Genomic DNA, 18,927 nt, shown 5'->3' with positions numbered 1-18,927 from the left:
TCCTCGACGCTTACGTTTACGATATCCGCTTGGTTGAATTCTTTCATTTCTTCTTGGAACCCAATCAGGTAGGCCTAGGCCTAGCTCCTCGCTCCACTGTGGTGGCATCCCCGGTCCCGGCTGACCAAGCGCAAAGAGGACGCAGCTATTGTAGCTGATTCGGGGTAAAGACTCCACAGTATGAAGATAAAGTATCAAAGTCCAAAAACATACCAGAACTGCAAAATCCTGGTGCACAAACATATCAATATGTTATACAGAACAAGTACAGTAATTAACATTCAGCAGCAAATAACATGGAAAATGTTAGTTTAAAATTCGAAAAACACAGAGCAATGAATTCTCGAAGTCGCCAGCATGAGCAGCGCCAGCAAATTGTGAATTACCAAAAATATATTTCACAAATCGATTATATTTTGGATCTAATTATTATACAATTTAATGAATTTCCACCTCTTATTATTTTCTTTTTCTTTTTGTTTCAAACTTTACCATGGAAAAAAAAAACTTTGTAAAAAAGAAGGCTTTAATTTTGACAAAAGTATTATGCATGTATATATTAGTTGCCCGTATTTTATTTGAAATGTAATATAGATTAAAGATGGAAAATTGAATGAAAACAATAAAAAAAAAAAAGAGTGATAATTAAGGTGGGTGACTCCCACGAAAGACAAAAAAAAAAAAAAAAAAAAACGTCCAACGACCATGAAAAATATTGTTGGCATGAAAACACTTTATTTTTTTTAATTTCAAATCTGCATAAGCCTGCTTATTATTAGGCCTATGCTACTATTCGAGGACTGCTTTTAATGCGGCACTTTACCACTAAGTACTTAAATTTCCCAACAAACTCCTAGTTTTGCAATAATTAAATTGCAATTAATTTGCAAATTTTAAATTGTCACAGCATCTTAGAATTTTACCTTATAGGTACTTGAAACGCAGAGAGTGACATAAAATCTAAAATAATTTGGCTCTTCAAATAATTATTAATTGAAAACCAGGGGTCTATTGCAATAAACATCAAGTACTAAGCAAAAGCAGCACTGTGAGACCATTGAGATTTTTATACAATCTTTCATGTACACAGGTCGTTGGTGTCACACCCGTTCTTGCCTTCGTCCTCAGCTAGTCAACAAATAATCAACAAAATACGTTATCAATTGTGTCTCACAAAATACAATTTAATAACATTTCACAATCGAACCAGCATAACAAAACTTGAGTTCACCACCGGTGACTTCTCTCGGATACTTTCCGAATTACAATAGGCCTACAACAAATTGGTTCCAACAAGTCGACGACCACGCCGTTCCATGTAGTCCTACGATTATCTTTACACATAGATTTGATCAAAGTATCCTTACAAAACATCAAAGCAGGCCTAAGCCACCACACGATGGGTTTTAGTCATCTGTAGAAATATATAACCTAACACATAACGCAAGTTTAACCAAGCGACTAATGCATGTAATGATACAAACAATATAGACAAATTAAGGGAAGTTAAACAACCGGATCTAGGCTAGATGGTCGAAATCCAGTTTGCCGAATGCCAGATTGCCGAGACCACTTTGCCGAATCCCAGTTTGCCGAGTGTCAGTTTGCCGAATCAAGACAAATGAATCCCAGATGGCCGAAACCCTGTTTGCCGAAACCCAGTTTGCCGAAAGTCAGTTAAATAAGCAGTGAAACATTAACAGCACTGAGCATAAAATTCACGATGGAATACTTACTCCTATTTAATACTAATAGGTCCATGTTCTTACCACTACTGCATCTGTACCAAGTGGTGGCTTTTGTCTTGTTACATCTCACCAGTGCAGCTTAGGATTTCAAGAATGAAACACAACTGACTCAAACATGGCTATAAATCTTATGTCATTAATGCTATGGTTAGGTAGATTGAAGTGACAGGCTACTGGGAAACCAGTGGAATTGTCTCTGATGGTTTTTTTGTGATTATTAAATCGGAGGCGGAATTTAGTGCCAGTCTCTTCAATGTAATTACCAATTTGACATTTGTTACAAAATAAAATGTAAATAACGTTAGAAGAATCACAAGTAAGTGGAGGGGTCTAATAGTAATATTAGTACTAGGAATAGTGAATGTGTCAGAGGTGCACATGAAATTGCAAACTTGACATCTGGGTTTACTACATTTAACATTACCAGAAGAGTGGGAATTCTTATGGAGTTTAGAGGATGAGAGAATAGATTTCAAATTAGGGGGTTGTCTTTTGGCTAGTAGGGGAGGGTCTTCAAAAAGGTGGAAAATAGATTTATCTTTATTGAGAATTTTATAGTCAGTTTTATGTTGGCGGGTAAGAGAACTTATATTGGGATGGTAGTCGAAGACGAGAGGAATGCGGTTATTAGTAATATCTTTGGGTTTATAATCAAGAAGGGATTGTCGGGGACGGGTTGAGGCTTTAGAAATAGCTGATAGTATTAGTTTAAGGGGATAATCATTATTAAGAAAATGGCTAGTAAGTATGCCAATTTGTTTGTCATAATCATCCGAAGATGAGCAAATTCGTTTAATTCGTAGACACTGACTATAGACAATAGATTTTTTAAGGCTTAAAGGATGGGAGCTGTGAAAGTTCAGAAATTCATAGTTATCAGTAGGTTTAGTGTATAAAGAGGATGTGATTATGTTGTTAGTACAGATGCCTACAAGAACGTCTAAAAATTGAATTTTGGAAGGCGAAGTTTCAAAAGTAAATTTAATGTTAGAATGGAAGTTGTTAGCATGTGATTTAAAAACATTGAGGATATCTTCACCGTGGGGCCAAATGAAGAAAACATCATCAATATAGCGAGCGTAGTGAAGGGGTTTAAGGTGAAAGGATGAAATTGCTCACTATTTCAAATTAAAGAGCCATACTATCAGTGATTTAGGCAAGTTAATCTTAGGCACCAATTTCAGATCTACTAAGGCTAGAAGATGTCCCGAGGGTATCCGCCAACAGGAAGACCTTTTGATGGTCTTTAACTAAAAAAACAAAACAAAATTCAAATTCGGCAAACTGCGTTCGGCAAACCGAGTTTCGGCCATCTGGGATTTCATGTTTTCGGTAAGCCCTTTTGATGGTCTTTAACTAATTTTTTTATATATATATTCCGTTTCGCCTAAAATAACTATCGTTATTGCATTGAGTTTAAAATAGTTATTTCGCGTTTTCGTTGAACTGGATTCGGCAAACTGGGTTTTCGGCAAAGTGGGTTAAATTCGGCAAGCCGGGTTTCGACAAACTGGATTTTGACCAACTGGGATGATACCAAACAGACACCATCATACAACCACGCCCTTCATTTAATTACCCTACCATATCATTCGTATTAATGGAGAAAATTGCATACTCTATCAAGCTTATCATTATCAAAACATCACATAGAGAGTACCGTCAACGCCGTAGCAAAGACGACATGACCTAGCTTATACCACGACTAAAACCCCCTGCAAAAGTTACCAATAAACAATCAAATATAACTTACGACACAAGCCAAACCAGCATCACCAAATATGACACCATATTTCATAAATACAAATAACAACGCCCATACTGTTATTATCTAGTTACTATATTAACACGGTGCTTTGCAATTAGCCGTCTTTTCTAGCCGACGACGTATAATGATGCCCATTATTTCCACGCACACAAGAGCTCACAACCACTTAATTTGCATAAAAGGTGTAGGCCTAAGTTGTAAGGAACCCACAGAATTTCCTAACAGTTAGATTTATCAGTTGTCATTTTTTTTCTGTATTACACGACCACTGTTGTATTGTTCTCTAAACCATGCAAAATGGCATATCTAATCTTGCGAAGTCCACGCTGAAAATCCTTGCATGCCATGCAGTAGATAAATGGATTCATAATGAGATTTAACTCCAAAAGCAACACACTCAAATCGTAAAAAATATAATATTTATAACTTGAACTATGGTATAGGAAGTAAATTAATAGAAAAAAAATACTTGGAGTTATTGTAAGGAAATAAGCAAATGCAATTAGGGTGAGTGTAGCCAACATATCCGACTTGACTCGATGAACTCGTCCACTGTTCTTAGGTCGAGATTCAGATGACGGTTGCTGGCCAACTGCTTGTGTCTTGTGTAATTTCAACAGCATCCGCACGTAACAGTACGTCATCATGGAAATAGGTGCCAGCCAAATAGTGAAAATTTGAAGAATAACAACTGGCGTGTACATCTGTTTTGATGTACACTTACTCACATTTGGGTTTTTGTCCGAACCAATAGGAACAGATATCGTTAACATTATTCCGCATACATGGGGGATAATGAATGACAGGTATTTCATTTTCCCATTGATGGATTTCTGGCGATACAATATCGGATGAACAACAGCAATATATCGTTCAATTGTAAGCATGACAAAATTGAACGTTGATGCCGCTGCCATGTACAAGAAGAGAAATCTCAGTTTACAGTAGATGGTTCCACCAATGCCTTCGGGAACATCCATGCTGTAGAAGATCAAAAACAACAGAGAGCCAATCAAATCAATCACAGTCTGATGTAGAAGTAATTTGATCGACAGAGATTTCTTATAAGTCTTGTTGTAGAGGAACACAAGTATGACGATGGTGTTGACAACGATACCAATGCTAGCCAATACCCAACGAGCTATGGCCAGCCCGAGGGGATTGTGCAGTTCTATGTGAGCTGTGTCATTCCGACGTACATCCATACTTTCCTTAGGCTTTCTTAACACTGGCAATGTGGCAGACAACTTACTCAGCAATATTTGCAAAAATGTGTGTTGCTATATACACAAAAACTTACAGAAGGGTGGTAGTTACAGAAATTATTTCTCTGAGAGTGCTCTTGTTCGTCTCAATCTTGACTCATTGGTGATACTAAAAGAAAAGATCCATCGTTTTATCTATGTTATGTCCATTAAGAATTTTCGGTATTATAAATAGTATCCATTATATGCAATTATTTCAATAAATTTTTTTTTTTGGACAGTTAATAATCACTCTCCACTATGTTTATATACATTACAACTATTTACAATGCACCCCATAAATCATGTATACAATAAAAAATGAGACAATACGGTAACTTATGATAACATTTATTATTATTCCTTGAATTTTATGCAATACCTTAAAAAATACTAATGTGTCATAATGGGTAAATACATGGCCTCATACCTCTTTTGATAAAGTAAAATAAACAGTATGGTGATCCATATAATAGTCTATTACAATAAACAGCAAGTATTATTAAGCAAAAATAGCACCGAGCGTCCATTCAGATTTTTATCAACACAATAAATATTTCATGTACACAGATGAATGACATTACCAGTTATCGATAGAGTGTTTCAAAACATGTGTTTCTATAGTCATTCCATATGAATCCAACACATTTCTTGCCCGACCCCTTCAAATTCAGTGGTGGCGCCAGAGGGGGGGGCTAGGGCTATCTATCCCCCCCCCCCCCGTCGGGGAAGACGGTAAGTCTTTTTGTCGGGGAACAACCAAATAAAAATAAATATTTACATGTAATATTCGTTTAGCCACCATATTGTTTGTGTTAACTTTTCATAAAAACAATAACAATAATAATAATATTAATAATAATAACAATAATAATAATAATAATAATAATAATAATAATAATAAAAATAAAAATAATAATAATAATAATAATAATTTCAAAACAAAATTTAATGACAAGAAAGATCGAGGTTTCGGGTCCATCATGGAACCATTCTCAAGATCAAGTAAATTGAAAAAACTAAAAACAAAAATACCAAGCAGTGACAGGAAGTAAGTAATTAATTTACATATCAATAGGGCCTACTGTGTGGAGCTAAGCAATAAATAGCCCTTCTTAGCAGATTAACTAGATAAACAGTTTGGCTTTGACTGAATCAGTTTGTTAAGTGTAGGTTTCAGTTCTTTGATCCAAAGCATTTCTTTGATTAAGCAATCAAACTTGGATTTGCACTTAGATAAAACCTTGAAATAATATCATGATATCATGATATCACTATCACTAATATCATGATCTTTAAAGGCCAACTCAGACAGCGTCGGCCGACGCAGCCCGACCCGATTTATCGTCGGGGACAGTCTTAAGCCGTCGTGAGAAATATCTTGGAAATATTAAACACGTTTAATATTCTACTACGCGACTGCCCCCGACGCACACCATCGCGTCTACGTTCAACTCACACAGACCCGACGAGACAACAAATCGCGTCGGGCTGCGTCGGCCGACGCTGTCTGAGTTGGCCTTTAAATGTTGTCCTATGTTACCTTTACTGTGCTCATCAATGCGTTGATAAAGGTGTCGACAAGTGTAGCCGACATACCTTGCATCGCACAAGCCACATTGAAATTTATGAACAACGCATTGTTCATTAACAATCTTAGGTTTACTTTCTTTCGATTTCAAGATTTCACCTAACTTCCTGCTAGTGAATACGGGCATAATTTCATTATTAATCTTACAGCTAAGCTGTTTAAGTTGTTTAGATACGGTGTTGGAACAAGTTTGATCTTTAAATGGTAGAACAATTCTGATGGGTTGCTCGATAGCTTCTTGACTAGTAGTAATAATATTATTGTTAGATGTATTAACAATAGATTGTTTAAAATCATTAATGATACTACTGATTAATTCCGCTGGGTAATTTAATCTATCAAACATAGTTGCAATATCATTAACTTCTTCAAGAAATAATTCATTGGTTGATGAAAATTTGTAAGCTCTATTAAGCATAGTATGTACAAGATTTCTTTTGTATTTATTGTCTACATGACTATCATAATGTAAAAGAAGACCTTTGTTAGTAGATTTCATGTACACTTTAGTTTCCAATGATGAAGTAGCTGTTTTAGAAATAGCCATTCCTAAAAAGTTTATAGAATTATTATGGGCAATTTCCATGGTAAAGTCAATAGCACAGTGATAGTTATTTAAGGTGTTTAGAAACTGGTGTGCAGAATCCTTGTCAGGCATGAACACAATCGTAACATCAACATATCATCGGTAAAATGTTGGCATTTTATCAACTGATTGTAGGGTGTCTTCGCGGTTGCTCATGAACAACTTACTTCCTGTCACTGCTTGGTATTTTTGTTTTTAGTTTTTTCAATTTACTTGATCTTGAGAATGGTTCCATGATGGACCCGAAACGTCGATCTTTCTTGTCATTTTGTTTTGAAATTATATAGCCTAGTAAGCGTCTCTTAATTCGTAATAATAATAATAATAATAATAATAATAATAATAATAATAATAATAATAATAATAATAATGATAATAATAATTCAATGAGACTAATTAAAAATAATTTACGTTCTGTTATGACAAATGCTCATTCAGATAGCCTCATGATGGTTGGAATACATCGTGATAGGTGAAGCAACCTCGACCATAGAAAGCGTGGTTACATTGCATACTCTTTGGTTCTTGTTTCATTCAAAATGTTTTGGTTTTGGAAGCTGAATTCAACGTTAGAAAGCATAGCCTACATGAAGTCTGTCTCTTATACACATCTAATTTGTTTGTGTAGAGAGGATTTCTAGTTGTTCGTGATAGTAGCCTTTGTGCCGGTGATTTGAGAACATTATCTCTTAGCACATTGCATAAGTTCAGAAGATTTTGATAGATATCTGATCCATCTCCTTCCCATACATAAAAATTCAATAAAACTTTATAGACCTTCTATAGAGACTAATCAATTTCTACAGAAATTAGTATTTTCTATAAAATTGTTTTATAGAAGAACTAGTTTCTATAGAATTCTATAACATACTATATACACATATTTAATGTAATTTCTATGTTTTTAAGTTTTTTTTGTTTCATTCAATATTGTATTGACACATTCGTGTCTGACCAGTATAGTCCTATCAACATGTTTTACATCTTGAATATTCTATAGAAATTCTATAGAATATTCTATACAAATGATATGACAAATTCTCTATAATAAATTTATTAAATTTGTATATTTATTCTATAAAAAATTATAGTCCTTACCTGTATTAAAAAAAATGTATTATAACAATTTTATAGGGATTATCTCTATAGGAACATATAAAATCTATATAGAGTCTGTCTCTTATACACATCTAGATGTGTATAAGAGACAGGAAGCCCTCTGGACCCCCCACTGGGCCCTAGACGACCCCCCTGGCCCCCCACCCAAGTGAGGCTCGATTCGCTCCACTAGTTCCCCCACCCCCGTCGGGGCCTTTAGCCCCTCCGTCGGGCAGGTCCTGGCGCCACCACTGCTTCAAATCGCAAAAAAATTTTGCATGTTGTAGGTTCTACCTGAGATAACCCCACAGTGAAATGTTTGGCTCCCCGCCAGCATTTTCTGATGAGTTAGAGCAATTTGAAATTTTCATGAGATTTGGCTAAAAAACTCACCTTCTGACAGACAACTGCTGATATCTCTCTTGAAACTCAACGTATTGGAGACATTCTGGTACCGTTGGATAGAGTTGAAGATTCACTTTCCAATGATATGCAACTCGATGATGTCCGGACTAGTGAGAATTATATAGGTCAAGTCACGTGACCAAAAATATCACAAAAGTATATATCTCGATTTTTTGAAAATTCACACCTCAGTTAGCCACTTAGCCCACATGATGCCCCTAAAGTTTCATTGTGGGCAAATGAAATATATTAGCTCTAAACTACATTTTGTGCCTAGGTATTGATAGTTTCACTGAGTTTCCAGGAAATCTGTTGATAGATTCTATGAAACTGGCACCATAGTATAGTAAAAATCAGGAGCCCCGTGACCATTTTTCTGGGACCAAGGTTTCACTGCTGATTTAGCATTACTAAGGTATATATAAGAAAATTGAGCGAGGGAGAGCCTCCAGAAAAAGTACAATAAATATAGTTTCAAAAAGCTAGGATAGTAGTCATTTTGAAATTCAAGATGGCCGCCATAAATATCCTCAAAAATTGAATATTTTAGTTAATAATTCCACTTCTCTGATGAAAAATGCTAAATTTGGTGTTTAGCATATGTTATTGCGCTCTTTGAGTCCAATATACATGGTTTCATATATCTAGGATGGCAGCTATTTTGGCCGCCATAAAAAACCATCGAAAATTGAATATAACACTAATCTGACCGATTAGGTTGAAGCGGAAACAGAATCAAAATGTCTTGTAATCAGTTATATAACAAAAACAAAGTTCAGTTCTATCAAAAGCATTCAAGAGCAAAAGCAATTGGCGTACGTGTTTCGTTTTCTGAACTGAAGAAAATACTGGTAGGCTCTCTGCTGTATCAAAGACTTGTTAAAATTCATTAAATGAATATGCTTCATAGTGGACACATCTTATTTCTACAGTTTTCTGCATAGATTGGGAATGTATTTTAATAGTGTTTCAATAATGATTGATCGTTTAAAAGTTGATTTTTATATACCCTTTTCGGATAATGAAATCGTCCAAATACTGCGCTGTGCAGCGTGCACAATCTGTTCATTTTTATGGAACGCCAAAAGGACAAATTACAAGTGACGCAGTGCAAAAGTCAAGTGGCACAGTGCAAAACTAAAGTGGCACAGTGCAAAACTAAAGTGGCGCAGTGCAAAACGAAAGTGGCGCAGTGCAAATCCAAATGCCTGTGCTGCTACTTGAATTTTGCACTGCGCCACTTTAGTTTTGCACTGCGCCACTTTAGTTTAGCACTGTGCCACTTTCGTTTTGCACTGCGATTGTAGTTTGTCCTTTTGGCGTGATGTCGCGAAAAGGACAAACAACAATCGCAGTGCAAAACGAAAGTGGCACAGTGCAAAACTAAAGTGGCGCAGTGCAAAACTAAAGTGGCGCAGTGCAAATCCAAATGCGTAAGCTGCTACTTGAATTTGGCACTGTGCTACTTGACTTGTGCACTGTGCCACTTGACTTCTGCACTGCGCCACTTGACTTTTGCACTGCGCCACTTGACTTTAGGCGATATTGTATGGAACGCCAATTTTGGTATCAAAATTAAAATAAATAAAATAAATGAATAAAAAAAATCAAGAACACATAATTCAATTTTTCTTAATAATTTCACAGCAAAACAACAACAGCACAAAATTTTGGGACTAAAACACAAATAGGAACGTTATGATCATAGGCATACTTGTCGTAGATACCGTAGCCTAGGCTTATCTATTCTATTCATTGTTACTACCGCTAATAAAGGCCTATAGCACAGTTGTCAGCCATGGCTACTAGAGACAAATTAGAAGCTTTGGTAGTGATGGGTTATACAAATAAACAAATTGCTGAAGAAATGGAGGTAAGCGTAAGCACCATAAAAAGTCTCAGGCGTAATTTCCGATTAAGAAAGAGTGACCTTTCGAGTGATATAAGTTTGAAAAAAAAAAAAAATCTGTTGCGTTTTGTTTTTACATCATTGTAAATATTATGATAATAATAAAGGAAAAAAAAATTGTGCTGGCCTCGTTTTAATATTATCCATAAAATAGATTGGTCGGTAGGGAAACTTTTTTTAAACTAAAAAATGTGTTTACGCTTAAAAGTAGAAAATGCACAAAGAGGTCTAATTAATACAGCAATTTTGGATTTGCATTGCTTACCATGCACCAAAATAGGCTAGGCCTAGGCCTTAGTTTTTTATCCCTGTCCAAGGATATTCCAGACTTATAAGTTCATGAAAAAAAAAATACTGTTCCTTTTGTAGTAAAAAAAAAAAAAAAAAAAAACGCTAAAATGCCGACCAACCCTGAATTTCGTAAAATTTGCGTCGGTTGGGCGTGGACAATTTTTTTTTTTTTTTTTTTTTTTTTTTTTTTTTAATTTTATTTGGCCTGATAATAATGGTCAGCGGCGTAGTTAGATGGGTTTTGGCGTTATTTAACTTAATATGAAATGATAATGTTTATTTCATGTGTTATGGTCGTAATATACTAAGACCTAGTCCTATCCTTGACCTATCTTCGACAATTAGGCACCCGGCTAATGTAAGTTAGGCCTATTTATCGTCTATATTTCTGTACTTTACTGATTAAATATGTTCGTGGCTTACTTCTTCTCTTTCGAAATTGTCTACAGTCACTTGGGAGTGGCCAAGTGACAATAAAATGTCTTCCATTTTAACTTTGTATGATGCGAGGAAATTATGTGTCCTGGTTGGAACGACAATCTTCACTGAGCGCAGAGACCCTCGAGTAAATAAAAGTGATTGGCGTGTGTGCGTATAATAAGTATGTATTGGCATGTAATACATATAACAACATGTAAATGTAAAGAAAGTAGAGGCCCAAAATTGAATATTGATAGAAAAATAAATCGAATGTAACATTATTTTAATAGAAAAAGAAGCCCAATAAATCCAAAGAAGTTGAAAACATAAACAAGCTTGATTTAGGCTCACGGTACGTGCAGTGACGCTTTGCTGCAACGATAAACTTTGTGGGTGCGTTTTTTAGGTATACGAATAACACTTTATTATTTGAGCTATATTTATTCAAACTTCAATGTTCTTCACAACAAACATATATAGCAGCAACAAGGCAGTTGCGTATGGGTTTAAAGGTAGGCCTATCAAAACAGCAGAAAAATGGCAATAAATAAATAAATAAAAATAAGAATACAGAAAAATACGAGACGTACGGTATTCCGTCATCCAAAACATCAAGTTTATTCTATAGACATAGACATTTAATGACCAAGGTGAATGGACACAAGACTATACGTACGGTACTGTACCCAACACTCATAGTACCACATCCTCATTAAATTCATTAGTATTAAATATTAACCTGTGTATTTCAGTATCCAATTGTTGATGTAGATGATTGAGGAATTGGATCCTAATTAATTACATGTGTAAATGGTGATTTAAAAAGGAGATAGAACATAGTACTAAAGTGGGATTTAATTTGCAGAAGAACATTCAATAAAAGAAAGAAAAATTCATTCTCTTGGGCTACACTATACTTTTGCGAATGTGTATGTAATTATTGTTTTAGTTTATCTTTGCCTAAATATATTTGAGGGGTGGCACAAGAATTTGCCCGACGGGGCCGAGGTTCCCTATTGGTGGATATGAATAATAATAATAATAATAATAATAATAATAATAATAATAATAATAATAATAATAATAATAATAATAATAATATAGGCCTACCTAGTAAAAATTAGTTAATTTCCATTTTAATGCTAAATTGGCGTTCCATACAATATTGCCAACAGTCAAGTCAATCCATAGAGCTATTAAACAACTAGAGTGCTGACAAGATGCCGGAGCAATGCAGAGTTGTGTATGTGTACCATCCAAGATGGCTGCCGTAGGAAAGCGCCACCTTCAGGCTTAGTATATATATTATTACCATAAATAAGCCCTCTGACTAATTATTATTTCATTAATGATAATTAGTATTGATAATGACAAATTATTAAACTGTTGTAGCCAAAAAGAGGCCAAGTAGAACATCTTATTCAAATATTAAAAAGAATTAAAATCGTGTACATTACACCCATGCTCGAGTTTCAAACATACGGGTAGCTAGCTGTACTGAACTTTCTGTGTAAATTGAAGGCGCAATTGAAAATGATAGTGCTCAGGGGAAATTTGATTGGCTGAATCTATGGCAGCCATCTTGGATGGTACACACACACAGCTCTGCGTATTTCGAACATCGAATAGGCCTACATTGCTGTTAGCGCTCTAGTATTCTTATTATATCTCTATAGCTTGGTTCACATCGGTTATTGTCGACATAAGTAGATAAACTATTGAACAGCGCTACACTCTTAATTGCGTTCGATGGTCCGAATTATGTCGAGATACGTTGCTGGACCAACTACGCTCAGGAGAGCGGCGGTTGTGATCCCGGTGTGACCAAGGTCACGCATTCGTACAGCCATTTGCTCATGAATGGTAGCTTTTTGTCTGTACATTTTATCTTCCACCAAATGTCAATAAGATCGAATTCTTCTTCATAAGTCCAACAATGTCGCTTTTGGCGTACTTTCTCGGTCATAATTGATATAAAGATCTAATCTAGGCCTACACTGAAAAACCTCTCTCGAACGATCAAAATAAACTAACGTACAAACAAGCAAGCTTGCTAAGGGTCAACCGGCTTCGTTCTGATTGGTGTATTCGTGACCCGTGATGCGTTATCAACTCGACGATGACTGGATTTACAAGTTAGTCGAGCTAACAGCCATCGTCGAGTTATGAACTTTATCTCGCCGTAATTGACCGTTCACGTCGAAACTATTGTCGACATCAAGTAGATAATCTAGTCGACATAGTTCGATGTGAACGAGGCTTATGAGTCAATCGCAGTACCGGTACAAAATTCAAGTGGCGCAGTGCAAAAGTTAAGTGGCGCAGTGCAAAACTAAAGTGGTGGCACACGCATTTTGAGTTTGCACTGCGCCACTTTAGTTTTGCACTGCACCATTTGACTTTTTCACTGCGACTGACTTTTGCACTGCGCCACTTGTAATTTTTCCTTTTGGCGTTCCATACATTTTTGTCCGTCTTGCACGATAGCGCAGTATTGAAAATGTATGTAAAAACAAGCCAAACAAATTAATATGTTTAGGGGTGCCATCGGACCAAAAATGTGTGCCCACAACTGATATTCTTATTGTATTTTGTATTAACCCTATGTCATATCAATGGCGATTAAGTACCGTATGTTTGCAGTTATTTAGTAACTGAAATAAAAATTCAGCCAATTGAATTTTTCGGAATTATTTTTACGTCATTATGACGAGAATTAAACCAAGTTGTTTAGTTTTGCTGATTTTATGTAGTCTGAATTATTATTATTATTATTATTATTATTATTATTATTATTATTATTATTATTATTATTATTATTATTATTATTATTATTACTGTAACTAATAATAATAATAATAATAATAATAATTATTATTATTATTATTATTACGCCTATTATTATTATTATTATTATTATTATTATTATTATTATTATTAGGCCTATTACATGGTATCATAACTGTAGCCAGTAAGGCAAACTTGTGCAAAAGAATGTTATGGTAATCAATTTTCAAGAATATGTATAATGCTAAATAAAACAAAATAACTCACAAGTAGTACAAATTCATGGGTTGATTGTGGTCGCATAAATGGTGAGGATTTTTGTAACTTTTTGTAACACGTTACTACACATATATTTTTTAACTGTGTTATATAATATAAAAATAATATATTTATACTACTAGTTCTTTGTTGTAAAGCGCATGTTTTTTGCAGAATGGGCTATAAAAGAATGCACTTAATATTTTGTGTACCCATGCATCTATTCAACAAATATCATTTTATAGCCATGGTTGATAATTTATGACCATACAACAATCTTAGTCACGTGATAAAAAGTTCGTGAAGGTCGGCAGTTTTATATACATCGAAGCAGCAAGAGGGGGTCGTTAGACACTTTATCACCATGCCAACTCAATCACAAACGTGAATACAGGTTTATCAGTCATTATGTACTGAATTGTTTTATTCTATTCTCGAATGCAGCGGTATCTATGCATTGTGTTTTACTTATTTCCATTACCATTTAATTGATAATACTGGACGACAGGGCTTACTCCCGTATATATTCAGTACATGAGAAAACGTTCGTCTTATGAGCACGTTTTCATACTGCCAAAATACAGGTAAAATCAAGGCCTGCACGTAGGCCTTACCAAAACAGATATTTCGCTAAAGACTACGCCTACCCAGAGACTTAGCTGATTAAAACGAGTTTCCAAGTGAATTTCAAGAAACATATGAAGGTAAAGTCCGTGTGTATTTTTGTTATATTAAATTCATACATAGCAAACGGCAACCTGTCAACGGGATAATGAATTGCAAATATTCTAACTTGCTGGACAATAATAATAATTATAATAATAAAAATTCACCTCTATAGGGCTTCGAACCCAAGATAACTCGCAATGTGAGACCCTTCTGTCAGGAATTAGGCCTATATTGATATGATGAAATCCCAGTGCACCACTAAACGTGACTACCCTCATTGTGGCTACCACGCCAACGAAATAACACTGGCTTAATATGTAGGCCTAGACCTACGTTCAATGTTGACACTTTCGGTTGCCATTTTCTATTTGAACAAAAAATAAATTAAATAAACAAACAAAACCTCATATTCAATCAAAACATTAAAATGCTCATTTAACTGGGTTTTAACTTACAATAATCTAATTGTGGATGAGTTTGAGTTTGTGATTAGTCTTTCATTCTTTCGTCATGGTCCTTCAAGTAAATTGTTTTGGTTTCATTATAATAATGATGATATTTGCCCTTGAACTGGATATCATTTTGTTTACTGTATTTTTAAAGTGTTTCTTATTAAAACTTTTTTGGTGATTTATTTAAAACTTCTATAATGAATTCTCTGTACAGCAACTAAATTTTAATGCATTTTATATCTGAATATCTCTTGGATGGGGGTTAGAGAGCCACATAGAGTGTGATTTTTATACTTTGCTATTGGCAATCCGGTCTACCTCCTGAAAACGTTTTGTCTTGCTTTGAGAACTGTTTTTTTTTAATATTGTATTTTTTATCAAGTGGCTGATGCATACACATTTACATTAATTTTACACTAAAATAAAAACTGCTTACCTCCAGATAATTTAACAGTCTGGGCATATCAACGGCACATTTGCGTCTGTTATTCTCGTTAGTAATATTGAATTAAAAGCATTCTTACACAAATTGTCATATAGATAGGCATAATATTACATTTTTAAAACAAGGTAACTAAACGGGGAGACAAAAATACGATCCTTTAAGTGAGATTCGATTATCATTTTATGTTACGAATGGTTTAGAATAATAATCAATGTTTTTTCATGACAAAGAGACATACAAGACCACTATAAAGGCGGTTCAATCATACAATTAAGTAACGATTTAGATAGTACCAACATAAAAACATTGGCATTGCTGACTACTTGAACTGAAAACGACGTCAGGCGTTTCAAGAAATCGATAACTTTTAGCAAGTTTTAAATCCATCGTTATAACAATGAGTGTTGTTGATTTGGTACGTAAGGCTATTCATGTGTATTGTATTCTCTTTAACGTCACATTGCACTGACGGGTGGTGCACCATGCCTTTTGTTTTCAAATAGTTGATTAACACTAAGATTTTCATTCATCTTTCCTGGATTATATTTCTATTATAATATATGTAATAAACTAACCAAGAGGGAGACATTATTTATTCATTAAAACATAGTTAGGTAGGATAACATACAGACGAGATAGTAATGCTATTTTACAATATCCTTCAAAGATAAATACTATATACATCAATTAACAATAAGACTACTTAAAAAAAAATACAATATAAGACATGCAAATAAATATATTTTTACAAAATATATATAATAATATTAAATAAATATATAATAATATTCTAGTTTTTGCTGCAAATAATATGAAAATCAAATAGATTATAATACAGTGCTTAAGTGTATAGGAACTTTATGTTATAAATCATATTGAACATTTAATCAAAGAAAGTTCCTTATTAGTTGTATGAAAAAATGGGTCTCTCTGGGAATCAAAAGGCAATCTCTCGCTCTCTCGGCGAGCGTCATACCGTTTAGTCCACAGAGGCCTGCACGATTCATACAATTCGAAGGCGCACACAGTGAAGCCAATTTTAAGCTACGTATTTAGCTTATAGGTAGCAGCTGGTAAATCAAAGGAAATAATATTTAAATCAAGTTGCTGCTTAGCACTGGGAATGCAAATAATGTATAAATCAAATAGATATAAATTTATAAATCATATATATACATATATAATTTATATATTCAATATCATATATATTCAATATCATATATATATATATATTCAATATCATTTATATATTCAATATCATATATATATATATATATATATAATTGAAAATTTAAAAAATTAAAACGTTTTAATTTTAAATAGTTTTGCATTATGAGGCCGTTTACTGTTTTATGGGTTTTTCCCATTTGCCTTTTAAAATTTATATATTATTCTGTCTCTTATACACATCTAGATGTGTATAAGAGACAGCATATATATATATTCATATATACATATATATGCCTATATACATTAGCTCGTTCATTCATTAATTTTCAGTCTTATTGATTTTAGATCTTATTTCATAACGTCAGACGTTTTACTGGAATTACCGATCAATTCGTAGAAAAACGGATGCTTATCATGTTAAACATTGCATACAATCTTAAGATTCAGACCGAGTAATTTCAGCTATAATGCACTTGTTTTTAAACGGTCACTCAGAGTTTAACGTTCTGATCCGTTGGAATAATCACGTATCTACAGTTTTACTTGTTTTGGTGACAGTCAAACAGCAAAATGAAATGTGCTACTATTTAAAAGATTTCAATAAGCTTTCAGAAACTACCCTTTCTTTCGTTATTAAAGATTCAGTGTTTTTTCCCCCGGAAATAGTAACCTCAGGTTAAATTCCCTGGTTTTAACTCAATGAAAAACTTCCTATGTTACCAGTATTTTTCTGTTGTTCTGATTGTTTTATTTTCTAGTTTTGGCGTAATTTGTCTCTTTTGATCGTTTTTTCTGATAATATTGTACTTTAAGTGAGCTTTGCTCTGTAAGGGACGTCGTCTAAAAAATCCACTAAATAAATATTAATAATTAAAATTTATTTAGTGGATTTCAATTATTAATAGAGAAATGACCTATGGGATACGATCCTAACATAATTTTTTTTTCTAACTGTTTATTATGTGTGAGCGTTTCAGCCAGTTGTATGATAGAAATTGCCTGGTAAGTATATCCTAGGTGTGCGTGGGTATGATACTCGCCTTGATAGCTAGAGGTTGCGGGTTCAATCCAACTAGAGACACTTTAATTTCGTTGATGAGCTATTCAAAATTTTCCGAGAAGTTACTGGTTTTACCGGTTGTTATTCAGTCGTCCGAACGGCCATCGGAATTAACCCAGAGGCTAATATTTAGATTACACATGTATTTGAGTTTTTAGGTCTCCTTCCGTTTTCTTTTGCTTTCCTCGTGTGTTCTTTGCTGGTGTCTGTTCTGGTAGTCGAAGCATGTGTCCAAGCCAGTTCAGTCTTCGTTTTGGTCTCTTGATAGTTCAATTTCTTTTGATTTACTGTATAAATCTGCATTACATGCCTCTTTTTGTTCTTTTAATAGGCAGCATTCTTCGTAACAGCGATCTTTGTAAGACATTTATGCTTTCGTCAATTTTATTTGTTGTTGTCAAAAGTTCACTATTATATAATAGGAGTGGATAGACGAACGTGTGAAGTATTTGTTGTTTGATCGTTATTGTCATTTGCCTGTGGCAGAGTATGTGTTGATATTTATAACATTTTTATAGCATTTTTAACTAGGCCTTTTCTTCTTTTAATATCGTTCTCCGTATCTAGAATGGAGCCGAGGTAGGCCTACTTAATTTTCTTCCACTTTTCCTTTCCATTTGTTTAACTATAAATGTTCCAGATTTGTCGGTGTTGATTGTTAGATTTATTTGTAGTTCTCTTAGTTTGTCACTTGATTCTTTGTCTGCTGTTGCGTTTCCAATGTCGTCTGCGTATTGGAATTCAAGATTAAACGTGTTGGATTTATCTTGGTTTTCTATTTGGGGCTCTATCTCTGTTTTTCTGCCTTTCTTTTTGTTGTTGAAGTGTGGCTGTTGGATCAGTCAGCATTGAGCTATGGCAAGTGTAAAGGTAAATTCTATAGTACTGCCACAGTCACCCTGGGGTGCTCCTATGTTGGTGTCGAATGAAACTCCTTTTATGCTTCCTACCTGTATTCTTTATAATTTATTGTTTAGGAGTAGATAGATTATATGTAGTTCATCTCGTTTGAGTACTGTGCTTAGG

The sequence above is a fragment of the Anneissia japonica genome, unplaced genomic scaffold, assembly GCF_011630105.1.
Source record: "Anneissia japonica isolate Jap-2015-1 unplaced genomic scaffold, ASM1163010v1 scaffold287992_len753583_cov170, whole genome shotgun sequence".
Classification (NCBI taxonomy): domain Eukaryota; kingdom Metazoa; phylum Echinodermata; class Crinoidea; order Comatulida; family Comatulidae; genus Anneissia; species Anneissia japonica.
This window is presented reverse-complemented; position numbering follows the sequence as displayed.